This window comes from Pleurodeles waltl, chromosome 4_2, assembly GCF_031143425.1.
Source record: "Pleurodeles waltl isolate 20211129_DDA chromosome 4_2, aPleWal1.hap1.20221129, whole genome shotgun sequence".
NCBI lineage: Eukaryota > Metazoa > Chordata > Amphibia > Caudata > Salamandridae > Pleurodeles > Pleurodeles waltl.
Window position 1 is genome coordinate 300,982,164 of NC_090443.1, and position 21,457 is coordinate 301,003,620.

General features: G+C 41.2%; 1 protein-coding gene across 1 annotated transcript in view; it reads left to right on the plus strand.

Annotated features, from left to right (window-relative positions):
* The window catches only part of GRIN2B (glutamate ionotropic receptor NMDA type subunit 2B), a 396,105-nt gene that overhangs the window by 140,590 nt on the left and 234,058 nt on the right, over positions 1-21,457 (plus strand). The window lies entirely within an intron of this gene.

Here is a 21,457-nt window from a genome sequence, read left to right on the forward strand (position 1 = left end):
GGTTACTATTTGCAAGCATTCGCCCTAGCATCTTTTGGGTTTTTGATTGCCAGTAGTAAGAGGAAACCTGAAACTGGCACAGCTTTCCAAGCCTACTTCTGCCAGTGTTTGCAAATTCTAAAAAGTAATACATTTGCATCCATTCAAAAAGTACTTCTATGGGTGTAGATTTGCTAATATTCTACAAAACTAGTCACTACATATAGGCAGGTTTCTGATCCAAAAACTCCTAGTGAAATCAGGATGATGAGGAGAAACCAACACTGTCCTAACTACCAAACTAAGTAAGGATTTATGTTGGCGATGTCATACCCCATCTACCCCTGGGTCATTATGTCCATGAACAGTATACAATAAGTCGAAACATATTACTATAAATTATACAGAACATTTATTTTAATATGCAACAAAAACAACAAAAATACCATCTTAAATGTTACAACGTTCCACATTTCACATGTCTTCGTTCCTTGGCATGCCTCTATGCCCCATTCTTTGCCAGCTGCCTCTTAGTCTGATGCTATAGCACTTTGCAGCCACCTCTAGACACTGGGCTGTGTTCGTCTTTGCAACAAGCATGCATAAATTCTATCCCCATGGCATTGCTTTGACACTTTACTGGACAGGAGTTGTTGGTTCCATTCCTTGCTTCTCAATTTCCAGAAGTTTGGACAAAAGAGTTTGAACCAATTATTGGATTCTCTCTGAGCAGTCACATCGCGGAGTTCCACTAGCATCCAGTAAGGGTTTCTCAGTAAGTGAGCTCTCCCTTGCCTGGCTGCCATTTATGGTTTGTTGCCTCGTTTTACTGCAACTTCTCTCTGGGCGTGTTTATCCTCTACTAGTAACTGTTCACAGTTGTTGTTTGGGCAGGATATTTTGTTACAATAATGTCTGGGCATCCATAGTATAAGCTGGCTGTTTGTTTCTTTAACTTGTAAAACTGCTATGAAATCCTGTTTGGAGCTGCATTCCTTCGTTTTCCTTCCCGTTTTCAGGCTCCCTTAACTGCCAAGTGGGTACAAGTTCTTTTTCCTCCAATGTCCTCCTATGTCCTGAACCCTTGGGCTCCCTTGGTAGGTAGACCAGTCACATGACCCACAATTGTCTTGTTATGACCTCTCCTTGAGCGATGCCTCTTCTAATGATCTTGTCCTATAAAGGTTTGTAACCTGAGACGTTAAGTAAAGGCTAGATGGTTGATGTCCTCCCCTGTTTAGGCTTGTTTGGTGTAGGTAGGGCCTTTCTTGACCCACAGCTGACATCCTAATTCATTACTATACCTCTGTCTAGGCCCTAGTTTTTCATATGGGGGTATCTTTGGTCACGCTTAGATTGAGGCATTTTTGGGGTGTACCCTTTGCACTCAGATTGTAGTATCCCCTCTTCTTGTAGACCCCTGAAACCACTCCAGTTTGGGCATGTGTTTGATTTAGGAAATAGCATCAACTCATCCAGGGAAGCATTACCGACTCACTCCTGTGGGGGGCTATGGTTAGCCTTGGAAGGTGCATTGACACTTCTGGGTAGACCCCAAAGACCTTCTGCAGTGGTTGCCAAGGGTTAGTATTGATATTAGCATCATCGTCTGCATGCATTCCTTAGACCTATCCTTATGGTTGTTGCAAGTTAACATTTGGGCATAATATTTCCACTCCTGGACAACATAATTGTTCTACCAGGGTTTGGTCTGTTGCTATCGATCAACCACTTCAGCCTCAAAGCAGTTATTGTTCCACTGAGATCTGTTGCCTGCACTTGGCCATTTAAGACTTTCTATAAAGACTTGTGGTTGCTAGCCACTGAGCTCCTATCACTCTGGATTATTAACCCCACCACCATAACAAACATGATATAATTGCAAAGTTTTGCAAATCCACCAACTCGAACTCTCCACTTACAGTCATACCATTCGAGATCCAGACTAAAATGAATGTAAGATTTTTTGATTGAGCTCCTGCTGCGAAGTACATACCCACGAGCACCCATGATCTCTGATAGGCGAACTGCTAGAAATGAACACCACCCACGATGCTAACAAGTAATATCTTGTGACTTATTTTCACAGATTCACTCACCAGTGCATTGTTCTCTGATAGCCTTGACTCCACTGCTGCAGTTGTAAATGCCACAATATGATAGCAATGATTATTGAATCCAGCCGGGATGCACCCTGAGTATTGAATCCAGAATATCGAGGCATGCAAATATCAAGAACAAACTATCAAATCAAAATGTCAAAAGGTAAGTAAGTATAGATGTTCTATACCTAACTCCACATGATTGTACCTTGGTGATACAGTTATATTCAAGGAGCACAGATGTGGAATTAGGAATAGTAAACCTATACTTCCTTATAAGCACCTACCTTTCGATATTTTGTAACTTGATTTTCTGTCCACCATGTCATTATTCGTGGGCTGAATATTCAATAGTACAACCGATCCAGCCTGCTCCCTCGAGCAAGAGATAAAGGAAGAAGCATTGCAACTGAAACATTGCAATGCCAATTGTTAGACAGAAATATCACAGGAAAATGGCAATCATGAGTACAGGAATGTGCATCTGAGAAAAATCCCTTCTATACGACCCTTAACCTTACTTCTCTAAGGGTACCTTCCTCTTCACCTCCTCAACCACCTAACTACCTACTCTGTCCTGCCAACTCTCTCTCCCCCTTCTGCACACCCTACCTCAGCCACTTCAACTCTATCCATCCTCTCTGACAATAATAACCACTCACCCATGTCTTTGACTGAAACTCATTGCCATAACCCTCTCTCGCCAATCCACACATCTTCCTCACTCCCATCTATTTAAACCTGGATGCTACTTAAGTATAGATTCTGCTATGGAGACTTCAACACATAGCACGACAAGCCTGACTCATAGCAAACTAAAATCCTTCCACCTAACCTTGAATCCGTGCATCTGGTTTCTGGGTCCACCTATATGGCTGGGCATACACTAATAATAATTGCTTCTCCTAATATCATTTCAATAGACCAGATACCTGGCCCATCACCTGGACTGACCATCATATAATCTCGTATCATCTCTATATCCCTCATTACCGAACACTAGTCATGCCACAAACCACTAAATAGGCATTGGATCTTGTAAGAAACTGAATATATATCCTCTTTTTGGCCCACACTATAGGCCTTATTAACCACCAGCTCAGTCATAAAAGATACAAAGTTTTTCTATCACAGATTTACAAGTGCCTTTGACAAAGTCATACCTTTCAAATCCATTGCTGCCAATAATTTATATAGAAACTAAGCATGGTTGATTGACACCAAAGTAAATTCAATCAAATCAAAGGGAAGGATCTTCCAAAATCCTTTTTAAAAAGCATGTGACTCACCCAGATCTGCTCTGCTGTCATCACGGGCAGTGGGAATCTTTCAAGGTAACTGAAAACAGCAAACGTAAAATCTCAGGTTAAGCCTCGAAACTGGAGATTACATTACATTATCACTATTCCTGAAGCACCACAAGTTGCATTACTCTCCCTAAACTATCCGCCGGAACCCGCTTTACACGACAAGCCACTAAGACTAGCAGGGCAGAGGCATGGAGAACGTGGGTGTGGCAGATGACCTACCAGAGTCCACACAGTGGGACCTTTTAGAAAAGCATCTTTCACTTCCTGTGCAAATTGGCCCGAGGGAGCACAAAAAGGAAGTTCATGCAGTTTGCCTGGCAAAGCTTCCTGATTTTCCTCTGGCATTTAGCTCCTGCGTAGTTCGTCACTTGGTTCTGTGTTCCTGAACCTTTATTATTTTGTTCCCTTTCCTGTTAGTCCCCCTCTGTTGTAGTTAGGAAGTTAGCAATTTTGTCTGTGCAATTGTACCTTGTGTTGGTTCTCTTCGCTTGCCTCCTGCATCACAGTTTAATCAGTTTTCGCGACCCCCTGGTTCTATGTCTATATCCTGGTCGGTGGGTAGTGCTCCTCGTTACAGCATACCATGGCCCAGAGACTGGTGAGTCATCCTTCTTTAATTGTTATTTCCAATTACACTGCAAGATAGTCCATTTGATACGGTTACTAAACATATTGTTTTTGGCTGTCTGAAGTTATGTGTGGCTGCTGTACTGCAAGCGATTCAACCAAAGAGGTGGAGTTCCGTACCAAACACAGAAATTGCTTCAAATTGTCTTTTTCTCTCTCCCCTTTCCTTTCCTCTTCTGAACTGGAGTGCTTCTACCTCAGTTTAGATGGGGCAAGTGGAAGGCCGGGATTAATGACGGCCCCCCTCTCTAGTTATTTGAGTCTGAGGCGAGCTAGTCTGCCGCAAACATCTATGGAGCAGCCAGCGAATCAACTTCAATCCAGGGCCGAGGTAATCAACAGAATCCAATAGGATCTTGATACTGCCTGTCAAGGAGGGCATATTTACTCAGGTGACATCCACTCTACTCCGGAGGTGGGACCCCCTAATTGCTCAACCAACATCTGCACCCTTAGCACATCAGAGGGCTGAAGCTAGATTGCTGCGATAATCTCCTGTTTTTTTCGCTTTTGTAAGACCAATGGTTTTAGCACCACCTGCAAAATATTTTAGAGACCGTTTATGGCAGGTGGCACACCACCCACACAGCATACTCAGGACCCCTCAAATTCAGACAGGAGGTTGTATCTTATAATTTCAGCAGCTGCTGCAGATGAAGCCCCTGCAGCAGTGTTGTTCAACTGATTAGGAGCTGAGCTGAAGGACGCATTAGCTATGGTTGTAATAAGACCTACTACAACTATGGTTTTAATAGATTCAACTCTTCAGATTGATGCTCAACATAATTTATCTGAGAGTAAAAGAAGGTACGCAGAACTTATGTGAAATTCCTTACCAGCAGAGAATCCTGCCACCAGTATCTATGGAGAAGAACCCATGCAAGTGGGATGTATTCATAAATCTCTCCGTCTGGAGAAGGAGGAAATCAGATCTCTTGATGTATTGTGGAAAAGAAGAACATTTTATTAATCAATGTCACAAGATGAGGGGAAACATAGTAACTCACTCTTTGGTAACAGCAATAGGGTTAAAATTCAAGTTATAAATCTGTTTGGCAGTGTGAAGGCTCAATTCCACTTTCAAGCGATACTTATTGCATGAAAGAGAGCTTTCTCTTTACCTTGGTATACTCTGAAGCTTTAGGCTGCTTTATTGAACTTAACTTTCAACAGAAGATGTGCCTACCTACCAAGGAAGGCAACTGCCCAGAAGGCATTAAAGGTTTTGATGGAACATCTCTCACTTTAGGAACGGTCAAAAGAAAGACTCATCCCTTTGTCATGGCTACACTAAAGAGACATGCGGAAGAGATTCAATTTGATCTTATTGACACACTCGCTTCCCTGTTGAGCTTGGAACCATCTGGTTATAGAGACATATCCCTTTGATCAACTAGCAAAAGCCTTCTATGATGTTTTCCTATCTTCCTTGTAGGAGTCACAATCTCCCATGCCCCAGTTGTGAAAATGTTGCTACTGTTAACATCCTTTCCTCTGAGAAATGCCTCTAAGGAGGAGCAATCATCAGAAATCTGTTTACAAGAAGACCCTTTACTGGAATCATTCAGAGATTTCAGGGATGTCACCAGTAAAAAAAAAGGGCAGCCAAACATCCTCCCGGTTGCTTTGCCATGGACCAGGTCCCCGATGCTAAAGTACATTGATGTAAACTTAGTTCCTCATCATCAAGGAGATGAAATATTGTGTCAACACTTGAACAAAATCTCAACACATGGTTCATCCATCATTCCACATCACCAATGGATGCATTTGGTTTTTTTGTTTTCATCACAATCGAATGACTAGCATTGAACTTGTATTGTTTACCAAGACCTTAACCCCATTACCACTTGAAACCATTATCCATTGCCTCATCTCAGTATTTCTTGACCAACTAAAAGCAAATGTATTTTCAACGCGACGTTCGAGGAGCCTACAACTTGATATAGATACATGAAGATGATGAGGGGAAAACTACCTTTAACATGTGATAAGGGCACATTGAGTTTCATGTGATGCCTTTTGGTTTTTGCAATGCTTCCACTGCCTTCAATGATTGCGTAAAGGACATCTTTATAGCTCTATTGGACAATTTCATAGTGTTATGTCTAGATGAAATCATAGAGTTTTCTGAGAACCTTCAACAACATTAAAGTCCTCCGCAAGACGTTTCACCAAGATTATGGAAACTTTCATTTTATGTGGAGATTGAAAAATGAAAATTTGAAGTGTTACATATAACCTATCTAGGATTCAACATCTCTAGAGTTAGGACTAGCATGGATCCTAATAAAGTGAAGGTGCTTTGCGAGATGCCTCAACATAGTTCAGTCAAGGAGACTCAGTGTTTGAGATTTGCCAGCTTTTATCAACATTGCATACAAGACTTTTGATTGATCACATATACAACCATCAACCTCAAGAAGGTTAGAGCTATTCCATTGGGTCAAGGACCAAGCTCTCCAAAACACTGAAAGAGTAATTTAATTCTGCAACTATATTAAGTCAACCTGATGTGATTTTGCCTTTCATCATAGAAACTGATGCCTCTTCTTTTGCCTTTGTAGTAGGCACTATATCCTGTCACTTGCAATTCTCAAAAGCTCAATAGTGCAGACTATAATTATACCATTTGCAGTTGAGAACTATCAGCAGATATATATTGTCAAAGTACGTATATTGAAGTTAAGTATAGTAAACCTATACTTACCTATGGAAACTTACCTTCACAATGTTTGTTCAGTGTTTTTAGGCTTTGACATTTTGGCCCAACAATATGCATTATGTGATATTCTGGTGGAAAATCATAGCAGGTAAAAGGAAAACCTGAATTAAATTTAACAGACCAATAAATTAAGAAGGCTGAGTAAAGGCCCACATTCGTAAATATGCAGGTACTTCTATTATGAATCATTTGCAAAAATGAGACATGTGAACTAGCTAAAGATACATCTATGCTAGACTTAAAATGGGTAAAAAATTAAGAAGGGAGAGCACAGATCGTAACACTGAGGAAAAGAAAAGGGTAACAAGAGATCTGCATGGACGAAGAAGGAAGAAATATCAGTTTTTAGGTCGAAGCCTACCAGGCAGCGCAGCCGTCATGTTTGCTAACAACATTTTGGGGACACTTGGAAAGATTCCCTGGGAATGTATTCCACCCTTTGCCTATCATTGGCTTTTTGATTTGTAACTCATGTTTTCTTATCTTCTTTTCAGACCTTACTAAGAGTATCCTTTCGAGTGCTCCATTTCTGTAAACAGGCTTTTAAATCTTGTTCTTATCTTGTCAAGTTCAAGTTTTATTAAAGATTTAGGGCCTAATTTATATCTCAGTGGGTTACCAGATCACAAAGGTGACAGATATCCTGTCCACCGAAATCTAAAAACCATAGAAAACAATGGTATTTAGATTCCAGCAGACGGGATATCCGTCACCGTCGCAGCAGAGTAACCCCTCTGCTGAGATCTAAATCAGGCCCTTAGATCTTGCACTGAGATCTACAGTATACAAAATTACATTCATTAATACAAACTTAAAAGGAGCTAAAAATGTTGAAATTTTGCAACACATTAATTAATTGACTGGACAATTCATCAACTTCATTGCAATTCCTGCTGTTGCAGAGCCATATTTTTTAAAAAGTGTTTTTAGAAATCTCTGTTGATAATTTTTTAGGGCAGGTAAATATAACATGTTCAATAGTATGTGCATCACTATATAATCAAGTGCATATTCTTTCATCCCAAATTACATTCTGCTAGGAAACCATCACAGTTTTGTAACGGAAAACAATTCAATATACATAACATTATACATTTTCTCACTTTATGTTCAATGTTTCAAGACAGATACATTTGGGGGACTGCTGGCTGACAAGACTAAATTATGTTTTTAAATCGACGTTTCATTCTACATACCTCTCTATCTTTTACAATGGAGTGATTTTTCATAGTATGCTTCAAAGAATTTTTAAGATGAACATAACTCATATCCTAAATATCTGATTTAGTTAAAGACAAGTGCTTTAGTGTAGTTAAAATATTGATTGAAAATGTTCGAGTCTCTTTAAAATATACAAAACATTCTGAAGCCATAATTCTTCTTAAGGACTTTTCTTTAGCGAACATTTAACAATGGTACCACCATAAAATAGCAGCCAAGCCTCTTATAAAAGTGCTCACCAATCCTATTTTGAACCTTAGCGCTTCTATAGAGTCCATATAATTTAAGGTGCAAATAGTGTGAAGAATTTTCCCCTCCACCTTATGCATAAAATGCCATTTATCAGTAGTTGTTGTCTCTATAGCATATAAAAGTGACAGTGGAATATTTATTTTAAATACTGTTAAAATGTGATTAACATGCCTATGCCCTGTTGCGCCATAAAGTGCCTTTAGTGTATTTCCATGGGCCACTGCCTTGTTTGATGCATGTGCAATATACTCAGTGTCACTCAAGCTTGCCAACATTAGTCTTCTAAGATAAGGATAGGATTTTACTACTTCTTGGGTGGAATCATCGAGCATGCACTTATACTTTATGTTTGCCCGACACTCCTTTGGCTGAAACCTCATGATTTTAGTTTTATTTATATTTACCTTCAAGAGTTGAGCATCTGAATATGATAAGGCGTCCAGATTTGTTTGAAGACCTTTAGGGGTCAGATCCAACAAAACAATATCGCCCACATAAAGGAGTGTACCTAAAGAATACAAAGCTAATTTTGGTGCATCACCAACTACCTTACTCAGCACATCAGGCAAATCCAGCATGTAAAGCGATAAAAAGAGGAGGACCAACAAGCATCCATGTTTCAAACTATTTCTGTAGGGATTCTCAGAGTCATACCTCGCCTACCTCCTGGCAAAACGGGACACCAAGTTTCAGTATGATGGGAGATAAAAAGTTTCAAAAGGCCCTCTGGCATTCCCATGGCACTCAACTTCCTCCAGAGGGTCTGCCTGTCAACCCTATCAAACACAGTTGAGTAATCAATATAGGCTGCATAAACGGGCACCCCTCTTCGCTTCACATATTTCTCCAATATAGAATATATTGCAGTTATATTATTGAGTGTTGAATGGGCTGCTCTAAACCCTGCCTGCTCCAGTGGTATAATATTGTTTTCCTTCGCCCATTCTTATCTTGTCACATTTGTGGTGCATTCAAAGACAGAGGTCAAATGTCATGCCCTGGTCTTCTGAGGGAGCTTGGTGTTTACTTTTCTTTCTTGGTCTTCAAAGTGAGAGGATTTATGTGGCAATCAAGCTGGCTACTGGGGATAATTCTGGTAGTTATGAAGTGTAGTCGAAATATTTTAATACCATCCAAACAAATCAATATACTAGGTGATGACATTTCCAAACATTATTGTTTGTGATCTGTACACTTTTATCAGTAAAACAGTATGCCTGTACAAATGTAATGGTAATTTCAATTGAAGATGTGTTGTCTGTAATGGCAGTGCGCTACCACATCATGTATACTCCACTTTATCCCACTCTACTCTATTCTGTTCCATGTCACTGCACTCTACTCTGAACCACTTCGCACTATGCCACACCAATCTACACCACTCCACACTGCACTCTACTCTGCTCCATTCCACTCTACACAATTTCACCCTACACCTCTCTACTCTACATCGCTATATTCTATGCTAATGCACTCTACCCCACTCTAGTCTACTGTGCGCCACTGCAACCTTTGCCACTGCACTCTACACCACTTCAGTCTATGCCACTCCACTTTACGCCACTCCATACCACTCTACTTTGCATCCCTGCAATCTATGCCACTGCACTTTAAGCCAGTACTCTACTCTGTACCACTCTAATCTATTCTACACCACTGCCATCTAAGCCACTGCACTCTATGCCACTGCCCTGCACACTCAACTGTACCATACAGAATTGAATTCTACACCACTCTACTCTGAAACAATCTACTTTGCACCAATCCACTCTACAGCACTACAATCTATGCTGCACTGCTCAACTCTGTACCACTCTACTCTAACCACTGATCCCTCTGCCAATGCACTCTACACCACTTTACTCAAAAACAATGCAGTCTACGTCAATCTACTCTGCACCACTGCACTGTACTCTGCAACACTCTATGCCACTGCACTTTACACCATTGTGCTCTACATCACTGCACGCTATGCCACTATATTCTACTCCACTGCACTCTACGCCAATGCACTCCATGCCACTCTGCTATACACCACTACACTCTATGACAGTCTACTTTGAAACAATGCACTCTCTGCCCCTGAACTGTACACCACTCTACTCTATGCCACTGTACTCTATTCTGCATGACTGTACTCTGCGCCACTCTATGCCAATGCATTCTATACCAATGCACCACTACACTCTACACTGTATCACTCCACTCTACGCTACTGCACTCTACCTTGTACAACTCCACTTTGCACTGCTCAACTCTATGCCACGCCATTCTACTTTGCAACATTACAGTCTCCGTCACTGACTTTAAACTACTCTACACCACTGCACTCTACTCTGAACCAATTAACTCTACACCACTTTACACAAATGCAATGTATGCCACTACACTTTACTCCACTCTGCTCTGCACTGATCCACTCTATGCCACTGCACTCTATTCCAATCCACTCTAAGCCACTTTGATCTACTCTGTACCACTGCACTCTACACCACTCTATTCCCCTCTGCACTATTTCACTGTATGCCACTCTGATCTATGTCATTGCACTCTACACCACTGCACTCTGCAACACTGCACTAAGAACTATTACAATGAATGCCACTGCAATGTACACCTCTATACTCTAGTCTGCAACACTCTACTCTGCACCACTGCACGCCACATCTCTGAACTCTACGCCTTTCTGTTCTACTCTGCACCACTGTACTCTACACTACTGCTGTCTATGCCACTTTACTCTATGCCACTGTACTCTACACCAGTGCACTAGACACCACTCTACGCCACTGCCCTTTACAATACTCTATTCTGCAACATTGCACTTTACAACCCTAAATTCTATGCCACTCAACTCTGCGCCACTTTACTCTGCGCCACTGCACTCTATGTCCTGCAATTTATGCCACTTCACCACTCTACTCTATGCCACTCTAGTCCTCTGCACTATACACCACTCTGATCTACTGTGCACCATGCACTCTATGCCACTTTGCTCTACACTTTTCTACTTTACTCTGCACCACTCTGCTCTATGCCAATGCATTCTACTTTACTATGCACCACTGCACTCTATCGAATGTACTCTACACCACTTTACTCAAACTTAATGCACTCTACACCACTGCAATATATGCCTACTATTCAGCATCACTGCATTCTGAGCTACTCTGCAACATGCTATGTCACTGCATGCTACGTGACTCTACACCATTGCACTGTACATCACTGCACTCTATCACACTGTTCTACTCTGCAGCACAGTACTATACGTAACTGCTCTCTACAGCACTCTACTTTGCAACACTCTACTCTATGCCACAGTAATCTACACCAATGCACTATATACCATTGCACTGTACACCACTGCACTCTAAGACACTCTACTCTGCAAAACTACACTCTCCACCACTGACCTCTACGCTAATCTGCACCACTGCAGTCCATGCCACTGCAATCTTCATCGCTCTACACCACTGCATTCTGTCACTCTCCTCTACACCTATGTACTCTATCCTGTACCACTCCACTTTACCCTGCACTACTTCACTCTGCTCGATACCACTCCTCACCAGTGCGCTCTATGGCACCACTCTTTGCCACTCTAATCTATTCTGCACTACTGCACTTAAAGCCACTACACTCTACTCTGAAACAATCTACTCTGAGTCACTCCACTCTGCTATATGCCAGTGCAATCTACACTGCACCACTTCACTCTGCTTCACTTCACTCTAACCTGTACCACTCTAATCTGGGCCACTGCACTCTACTGTAAACCACTGCACTGTATCCAATGTATTCTACACTACTTTACTCAAAACCAATGCACTCAACGTTATGCATTCTATGCCAACTATTCTGCACCACTGCACTCTAAACAACTCTGCAACATGCTACTTTATGCCACTGAACGCTCTGCTACTCTACACCATTGCGCTCTACATCACTGCATCTACAGCACTGTATGCCACTGCTCTCTTCAGCACTCTATTTTGCAACACTCTAGGCTACTGGACTCTACGCCAATGCACTCTACACAATTGCACTCTAAGACACTCTACTCTGCAAGACTGCACTCTCCACCACTGAACTCTATGCTACTCTGAACCACTGCACTCAATGCCACTGCACTCCAAATCACTGCACTCCTTGCCACTCTACATGACTGCACTCTATGTCACTCTACTCTAAACCTCTGCACTTTATCCTGCACCACTCCACTTTACCCTGCACCACTTTACTTTACTCTGAAACAGTCCACTCTATGCCACTGCACTCTACGCCACTCTACTCCATCCTGCCTCATCCACTGAGTGCAACTGAAATCTACGCTGAGCAACTCCACTCTACTCTACCCCACACTACTCTACTCCACTCTACTCATAAGCAATGCACTACAAGCCACTGCACTGTACGCCAATCTATTCTGCAGCACTGTACTTTACACCACTTTATGCTAAGCTACTCTAAAGCACTCCACTCTATGGCCCTCTATTCCATTAAACTTTACTCCACTCTATGACACTTTACTCTATTCTGTGCCACATTACTCTACAGCACTCTGCTCCTCTCTATGCCACTCTACTACACAACTCCACTATACGACACTCAACGCAACTCCCTCTATGCCACTTTACTCCATTCTATTCTATGACACACTGCTCCACTCTACGTCACTCCTCTACTCCGCTCTACACTACTCCACTCCACACAATCCCTCTCCATACCACTCCAGGACAGTCAATGCCACTCCACCCACGGTACTCTACTCCAATCTATGCCACTCCACACTACAACACTCGACTCCACTCTACGCCATTCTACTCTACTACTCCATTCTATGCCACTCCAATCTACAACAATCCACTCCACTTGATGCCACTCTATTCTACAACACTCTCCATCACTCTATGCAACACCCTCTACTTCGCTCCAATCTGCTCTACACCACTCCACAACACTCTATGCCACTGTACTCCACTCTGACACCGTATTCCTCTCTACACCACTCAACTCTATGACATCCTACTCCACTTTGTGCTCTCCCACTCTAAGACACTTTACTCCCTCCACAACACTCTGTGCCACTCCATGGCACTCCACTCGGCGCTACCAAACTCTACTCAACACCACTCCATGCCTCTCTACACCACTCCATAGCACTCCACTCTACTCTACTCTATACCACTCTCCTTATGCCATTAACTTTTAGCATTGCTTAACAGCAGCCAAGCTGGTTTACGGCATGGCTTAAAAATATTGGCCAAGCCAATAGCTCTTGCCTAGGCAAGGCCTGCTGGCTTTGCCAATGCTTGTTTCTAGTTGATGCTGTGCAGCAATTGAATCTAGTAAGGCAGCTGAGTGGGTTAGGTTCCTCCAGCACTGTTCAGTGTGATACGTCCAAGTCACAGATCTGAATGCTTGGAGACAGACTTCGGGCCTGATACAGAGTTTGGCAGAGGGATTACTCCATCACAGACGTGATGGATATGCTGTCCACCGTATTACAAGTTCCATAGGCTACAATGAAATTGTAATATGGCAGACGCGATATCGGTCACGTTTGTGAACAAGTCACCGCCTCTGCCAAACTCTAAATCAGGCCTTTTGACTTTCAACATTCCTGAGTTAAAAAACAATGTGATATATTTCAGGGCAGCAAAATTCTAGAGCCTGCAGTCATCCTAGGGTGTGACCTTGTACCGGAAAATAATTGGTCGCTACGGTTGCAAAATAAGAGCAGACATATGATAAATACTAGTATTTTTTAATGTTGGAAAAATAAATTGATATTTAATGTTAGTGAAATTTTTTGATGAATATAAAATATCACAGAGGTGGCCTATCACTACGGGCTCGGGGGCTCCAGTCCCTAACTCCACAACCTTGTTTTTCAAAACATGATGAGTCAGTCAGGCTGAGGAAAGCCTGACAAACATTCACTATGCCAGCATCAGGCAGCCAGGCGCTTTACATGAACGAATGCAGAGGTGCCTGTCAACCAGAACCAAGTTTCTCTGGGCTAAAGTTCTCACAGCCCTGTGGGCAGTGACATCATCAGCCCAGCAAAGCCCTTTGAAGTGCCAGGACTACCTGTCACTCAGGAACGCCTTACATCACACTTCCCTAACTTGTCACAGTGTCAACAAGTGTCACCGACCCCCACCCCACTTTGTGACAAGTTAGGAAAGGTTCTCTCCCATTGGCTAACCCTTGACAAGCTTAGCCAATGACAGGAGACGCAGGTTCTTCTGTTCCCTGCTGTCCCTCCAAATCTAACAGCTCCTCATGTGCTATCCTGCTCCTCCCTCTTACCACCCGCTCATCCAGTCATCACCACTGCGGCCAGGTAAGTGCCTTATTGAATGTTTGGGTGCGTGTGGGTATGTATGAATGTATGTGTATTTGTACATGTGTGCTGTGAACAGGTGAGTGCAAATGTGCGCGTGTGTATGCTTGTGAATCGATGGGTGTGAGTATATGCGCATGTTTGTGCTTGTGAATGGATGGTTGTGAGTATATGCGCGAGTGTGTGTTTTTGAAGGGATGAGTGCGAGTATGTGTGCACATGTGTTTGTGAGAGGAGGGGAATGAGAATGTGTGAGTCGGTGTGCTTGTGAATGGGTGGGTGTGAGTACGAGCGCGAGTGTGTGCTTGTGAATGGATAGTGTGAGTATGTGAGCAAGTGTGCGCATGTGAATAGATGAGTGTAGGTATGTGTGCACATTTGTTTGTGAATGGCTGGGTGTGAGTGTGTGTGCACACCTGTGGTGAATGGATGGGTGTGAGTATGAGCGCACAGATGTGTGCGAGGGCGTACTTGTGACTGTGTGTGTGTGTTTGTGCGTGAGCTGAAGTAGTCTGCGCCACAACTTCTGCAGATCACTAAATTGTAAAACACCCTTCTCAATTGTTCTCGCTCATACTTCACTGACAAAGATCAGCCTGGTTGACTGATGCAGAAGATGTCCTTTTTTTTACCTTAAGTACCATTCCCACTCAGTCCGATGCCGTTTGCAAGCATTGCAACATACAAGTGCTTTACTCATGCTGTGTGATTGGCCTTAAAACGCACGGGAAAATCCCAGTAACTCGCTCAGCAATATTTCCATTCTGTATAATATCATTTCCATGCCTGGCATCTTGTTCACCTAGACTGCAACTGGATGTGTTCACAGGGACAGGATTTTATTTACGCAATTTGAAATATGTATGTATAGCCCGCCCCCTATATGGTATCCTAGCATGGAAGCGACCTAGAGAGCAAGGAATGTATTTATATACATAGCAGGAAACAGTTTCCGGTAGGCTTGAATGAATTGCCATGTTGTAAATCCGTTGGCAAACCTAGGATTCTATTACATAGCCTGTATGTTTACACAGACTGGAGTTTCCTTACACTGCTTAACATGTTTTTAACTTACCAGGAATTAGTCACAGTAGTTTGAAAGAGAATCACATGGAGGGTGATATGTTTACTTAATCTTCACAAAGCCTGGTATAGGTTTCTGTATTCTGGAGAACATTCTGGAGTGCATTCACTTATAAGAAATATGATTACAAGACCTAAAGTGTATACACAGACTGGATTTATTGTACCCTGTTTGGAAGATGGTTACATAGCCAATACGATGAACTTCCATCTGCATGATCTGCAACATGCTAACAAAGCATGGAAGATATTTACATAGGACCCACGATCTGTATGAAGCCGGGAGTAGGGTTAGGTAGAACAGAATAGGTTTACAGAAAGCCCACAATGTGTTTACATAGCCTGCAGTGGTCCTTTGTGGCCTAGAAGTAGTTTTCGTGGACTGGCATTGATTTACATATTCTGAAACTCGAGTACATAGCTAGATACATGTGAACACATGGTAGAATATGTTTGCATAGCATTGAATAGGTTTACATAGCCTTCCTGGAATGTGTATACATAGCTTGTAACAAATGGACATACCTTGAAATGGGTTTACAAACCCTTCAGTATATGCACATAACCCTAAAAATGCGTTCATGTAGTCCACACTAGAATTTCATGCCCTACAACATGTTTATGTGGGTTGGATAAGATTAACATTTCTTGGAATGTGTTTACATAGTTTATAATGTATCAACATTGCGTGAAATAGGTTTGCATAGCCTAAAATTAATTTGCGCAGCACAAAGTATATCTTTTTACCGTGGGGTAATTTTACGTAGCCTGGAGTAGTTGTTCAAAGTCTGGATAAGGTTTCTGTTACCTGGAATAGGGCAATAAATCCTAACATAAATTTGCATAACCTTGGGTAGGTTTATAACTTGTAGAATTTGCTTCACAGCCTGCAATATGTTTATGAAATTTATACAAGTAAGGTTACGCAACTTATACAAGATGCACGTTGTCTAAGTCTGTAGTATTGAATAATTGTATTTATCCTGTTTTCTGTTAACTTTACATGCAATATGTTTACATAACTCAAAAAGCTTTACGCAGCCTGGAATAGATGTTAATCACTTGGAACAGATGTGCTTGGACTCAAATATGTTTGCATAACCTGTGAGTTTACATAGTTTGAACAAGGTTAAGGTGGCGGTTTACTGTAAGATGTTCACATAGCCTGAAAGAGGTGTACATAGTCCATGACAAGTTTGTGTGGCTTGAAAGAGATTTACATAGCTTGGGAGTAGTTTACATGGCTTGAAAGAGGTCTAAACAGGTTAGATGTTTACATAGACACAACATGTTTACATAACATGAGAGACTTTTACACAGCCTGAATGAGGTTTATGTAGCCAGTGGCAACTTAGAAAGGAAGAACAAATGACCAAAATGTGCAATATTCCCAGTCTCTCCCAACTTTTTTTAAAAAAGGAAATGAAGCAAAATATAAATGTTTCAAGTGAATAGGAAAGCCCTAAATTCATAAGAATAGATAATTAATATATCAAATAGAGTCCGATGTCAATAAACAAAATTCAAAGATCAACTGGATAATCAGCTAGTAATGTCTATAACCACTGAATGCTGGGACCCCAAATCGCCTATAAAAAACACCAGCTTTGATTTCTTCTCAATGTTTGTGCTTAACCAACAGATGAATTAAGAAATTCTGATTTAGGAATGTTATACAGCTTTCATATCTTATCAAAATAAAAGAAAGTTCTTTAACCATACAGTTGGCCATTCCTAGCCAGCAATTAAGAGCACTACTTAGTCACAAAGAAATAATGTGCAAATTCCAGGATGTTCAAGTTATTCCAAATTCATGTGAACTTAGTGAGCCTTAGTATATGAATTCGAAGACATGGGTCTTACCAAATTCAAGTGTATTCAGCCAAGGTATTAAAATTAAGGCCTGATTCAGAGTCTGGTGGATGGACACTCCATCACAAAATTGATGGATATTGGGTCCGCCTTATTGCAAGTGTATTAGGATGTAATGCACTTGTAATAAGGCAGACAGGTTAACCGTTGTGTTTGTGACTGAGTACCTGCCCGCCAGGCTGTAAATCAGGCCCTAAATTCTTTTAAAATAGGCTGGGTTGTTAAAAACCCACAGGACATGTGAAACCTAGTTATACATTTTGTAAGGCCCATGACTTAGGTCCAAGACTGGTAACCTGAGAAAGTGTAGTTGAGAAAGTGACCAAAAAGTACATCTTAAATAGTGGAAGAGCCCATCCTCCATTACCAAGGGGTAACTCTAAATGGCGATACACTATACTTGGCTTTCTGTTTGATCATATAAACCACTACCATGAAAATTCAATTTTTCGAAAGTAGACCATAGGGGAAAAAGGTATACTTCAAAACAGATTTAGGAAACAGGACAGAATGGCCATTTTGATTACGCTGAAATGACCTACTAAAGCTAGATGGAGTCTAGCCCATCTTTGAAGAGCTCTATGCGTAACTGTCAGTGGAATGTCATGATTCAGTTTGAGGACAAGCGAAATTTGAACTGAAATATTAACAACTTAGTGATTGACTAAACACACGTCTTTATCCACCATGGTTTTCGAAAAATTACTCAAAATGTGTCTCTTAATAAAAATTTATAAGTAACCAGATCCATGTGCAAGCTGCTTAGCAAGCACTTCATCTGACTTAATGGCTGAAAAGAGATCAGATTATGGAAACACTACATAAACAGCATAAACCATCAGTTTAAATTCCCCCTTTGAATTTTAAAAGTGGGGATTAGAGGTGAATTTTTAAGAAGTTGCAGAAAAGGTTCAAAATAAAATGTGAACAGTTTAGTGGATGGAATGCTCCCCTGCCTAGTTCCTTGAGTAATTTGTAACTTGGCAAATAGTTCCCACTTACGATTTGTGCAAAAAGATCACAGTACAAGGCTTGTACTCCGTGAAAAATGAAGAGAACCAAAGCCCAAGGAAATGTAAGGTGCACCAAATAAACGGCCAGGAGGCCGTAAAGAATGCCTTTTCAGCATCTAATAGGACCAATCCATCTCACCTTATAGCAAAACAAATAGACACAATGTTGGGCCGGACCTTTTCCGTGTTGCAGTGCCCACCTCTGCCTGGTTGAGTCTTACTTAAATCAGCGTTTCTCAAACGATCTGACGTCCAATCCAATTTATTCTTAAATTGTCCTTTGCACCATGGATTCAAACCCCTGGGACAGTAAATGGTACCAGAATCCATTGGCTATTGTCCTACATACAGTAAGTTAGTTAGCAACCATAGACACTTCGAGTAAACTTTCCCTTCATACCCATGTTAATTCAGCTTCTTTTAGCTAAAGAAACTTCTGATATGCATCCTCCCGCTCATGAACTTCCTGCTTCAAATCAATTGACCCAGGCATGATCTCGGGGGAACCATTTACCTTGGGTCACTGGGCAATGCCATTTGAAGACTAGCTTTGATCCACATTGCAGCCACCGTCTTCCTATTTTGAAGCTGTGTGAATGGATCATGGTACTCTCTTTCTACTCTGCATTGGTTAATGGTCCCTAAATGCCTGAAGCATGTGCATTACCTACCGGGCACTCTACCATACCTCCGTGCCTCTTTGCCTAACACATCTGTGTGCTACAAGCCGAGTCCTGAGATTGGCAGAAGACCCCACCTATGCTGTACCCAAATTTACAAAGAACTACAATTGATAGAAAAGCTTTCCAAGTCCAGACTCTTAAATTATGGAATGCTCTACCAGTATCATTTCAGAATAAACAGGACTCAAGTGCCTGGCGTTGTTATAACTTGTATAATCACAGGCTACTCACTTAGCACTTCCAGGGCTGGTTCCCTTTATTTTCCACTTTTACCGAACCAGTAAACCATTTTAGATATTGATGTGTTTATGACTTTTTATAAATAGGTTTACAAGGTAATAAATAGATTTACACTCATCAACCTATAACACGTTTACATAGCCTCGAATGAATTTGCGTGCACTACACTGTAATATGTTTACTTAGCCTGAAATTGATTTTTTGCAGTAACCTGTAACACCGTGACATATCCTGGAGTGGATTTGCATTCACTAACTTGTAAAATATTTACATAGTCCAAAATGTATTTGCACGCAGTAAGCTTTAATAGGTTTACACAGCCTGGAATGAATGGTTTGCATAGGATACCCAGTAACAAACAGGACCAGGCCATTTTATCCTTTTCAAATTAAAGAGACGCTAGATCCCTGCAGATCTCCCAGCCCAGGATGGAGGCAGGGTGGGGCCATACGTCCCTTACAGGCACTCGGTCTGCATTATGCTCCTTTCCCCAACTCAAAGTGGTCACAATGTTCCTGTAATCGGTGGGTTTCCATCTCAGCCTTCTGAGGCGGCTGCGAACCAGAGTAAGCAGTGTAAGTCTACAAGACAGACAACAAATGATATAATTACATACCTGTGAATTTCATTACATATTTGCCATTTGATTTACCCAGCTTCACATAATCAGGAACATCTATATATTGCTTGGAACACATTTGCATGCCTTAGAAACACTTTAGATAGACTGGACGTCATTGGGGTTGCCCGAGGTTAATTTACACATAGTGCAAAAAGTTTTAATAGCCCAGAAAGTGGCTATTTAGCCTCGTGTACACTTACAGAACATTGAAAAGATTTACACTGCTTAGTACAAGTTTAAATTGCCTGCAGTTTGGATCCATGTACCAGAATGTGGTTACACAGCATGGAATTCACTGTCAAGACATTTATTTAATTTGCACAGCCCAGAATAAATTCACATGGTCTAAAGTATGTTTGATTTGCGTGGAAAGGATTTATATAGCATGGAATAGACAGTATTGCTTCGATATATTTGAAATGCATGGTATTTGTTTACGCAGTGCAGAATTTGTTTACATTACTTTCAACATATATCCATCGCCTGGAATTTGCTTATGTAGACTTGATTTTTTTATCATGACTTTGACACTCCTTTACACCAACAGGAATGTGATCATACAACATGAAATGTATTAATCTAGATGACCTGGACTTTACATGGCCTCGAAGTTGTTTATATAGGTTGGGGTTTGTTCCATATCTTGAAACACTTTTACAAGAACTGGAATCCATTTACCTCGTGTGGAGTACGTCTAATCGATATGGCATAGGATATGTTTACAATGACTGAAATGTTTTTACATAGCCCAGATCATCTTTGCAAATACTATAATATGTTTACAAAGTTTGGAATATGATTCATCTCAATGGACTGGAATATATTTGCAGTACCTGGAAAGTATTTATATAATTTAAATCTTCTTTATGGATCATGGAACTTACTGCGGAGTATGTTTCATCTATAGTGTCCTGGATTTTGCTTACACTGGCAGTAAATATTAGTATTTCTTTAAGTATATCATTTATGTGCTTCAAATTGGCAAGATTCAAACAGGAAACAGTCCAAATTGACTGAGAACAGTAGCCAAGCGGCCGGGTTGACCATTCAATGCTTAATGAAATATGTCCGTTTTTAAATATAGTTTTGTATATGTTGTATTTTAATTAGTCTGTAATTACATAGTCACGTCCTTATTTGTTACAAATACATTGTTAAATGTTAACGGTGCACAGCCATGCATGTGCAAGATAGACTTGCCTGATTCTTTGATTTAGAATATGCCTGCTCTCATTTAGATATTTAACAGGCAGTTTTAATTCTGCTGTAAGGCAGTTGAAAGGGTAGATGTTATATTGTTGAGGTTTGTGTCTAAGTAAGGTGTTGTGGAGTGCAGTGTGTTACTCCCGGAGGTATCCTAGTGCGGTAAACCTACC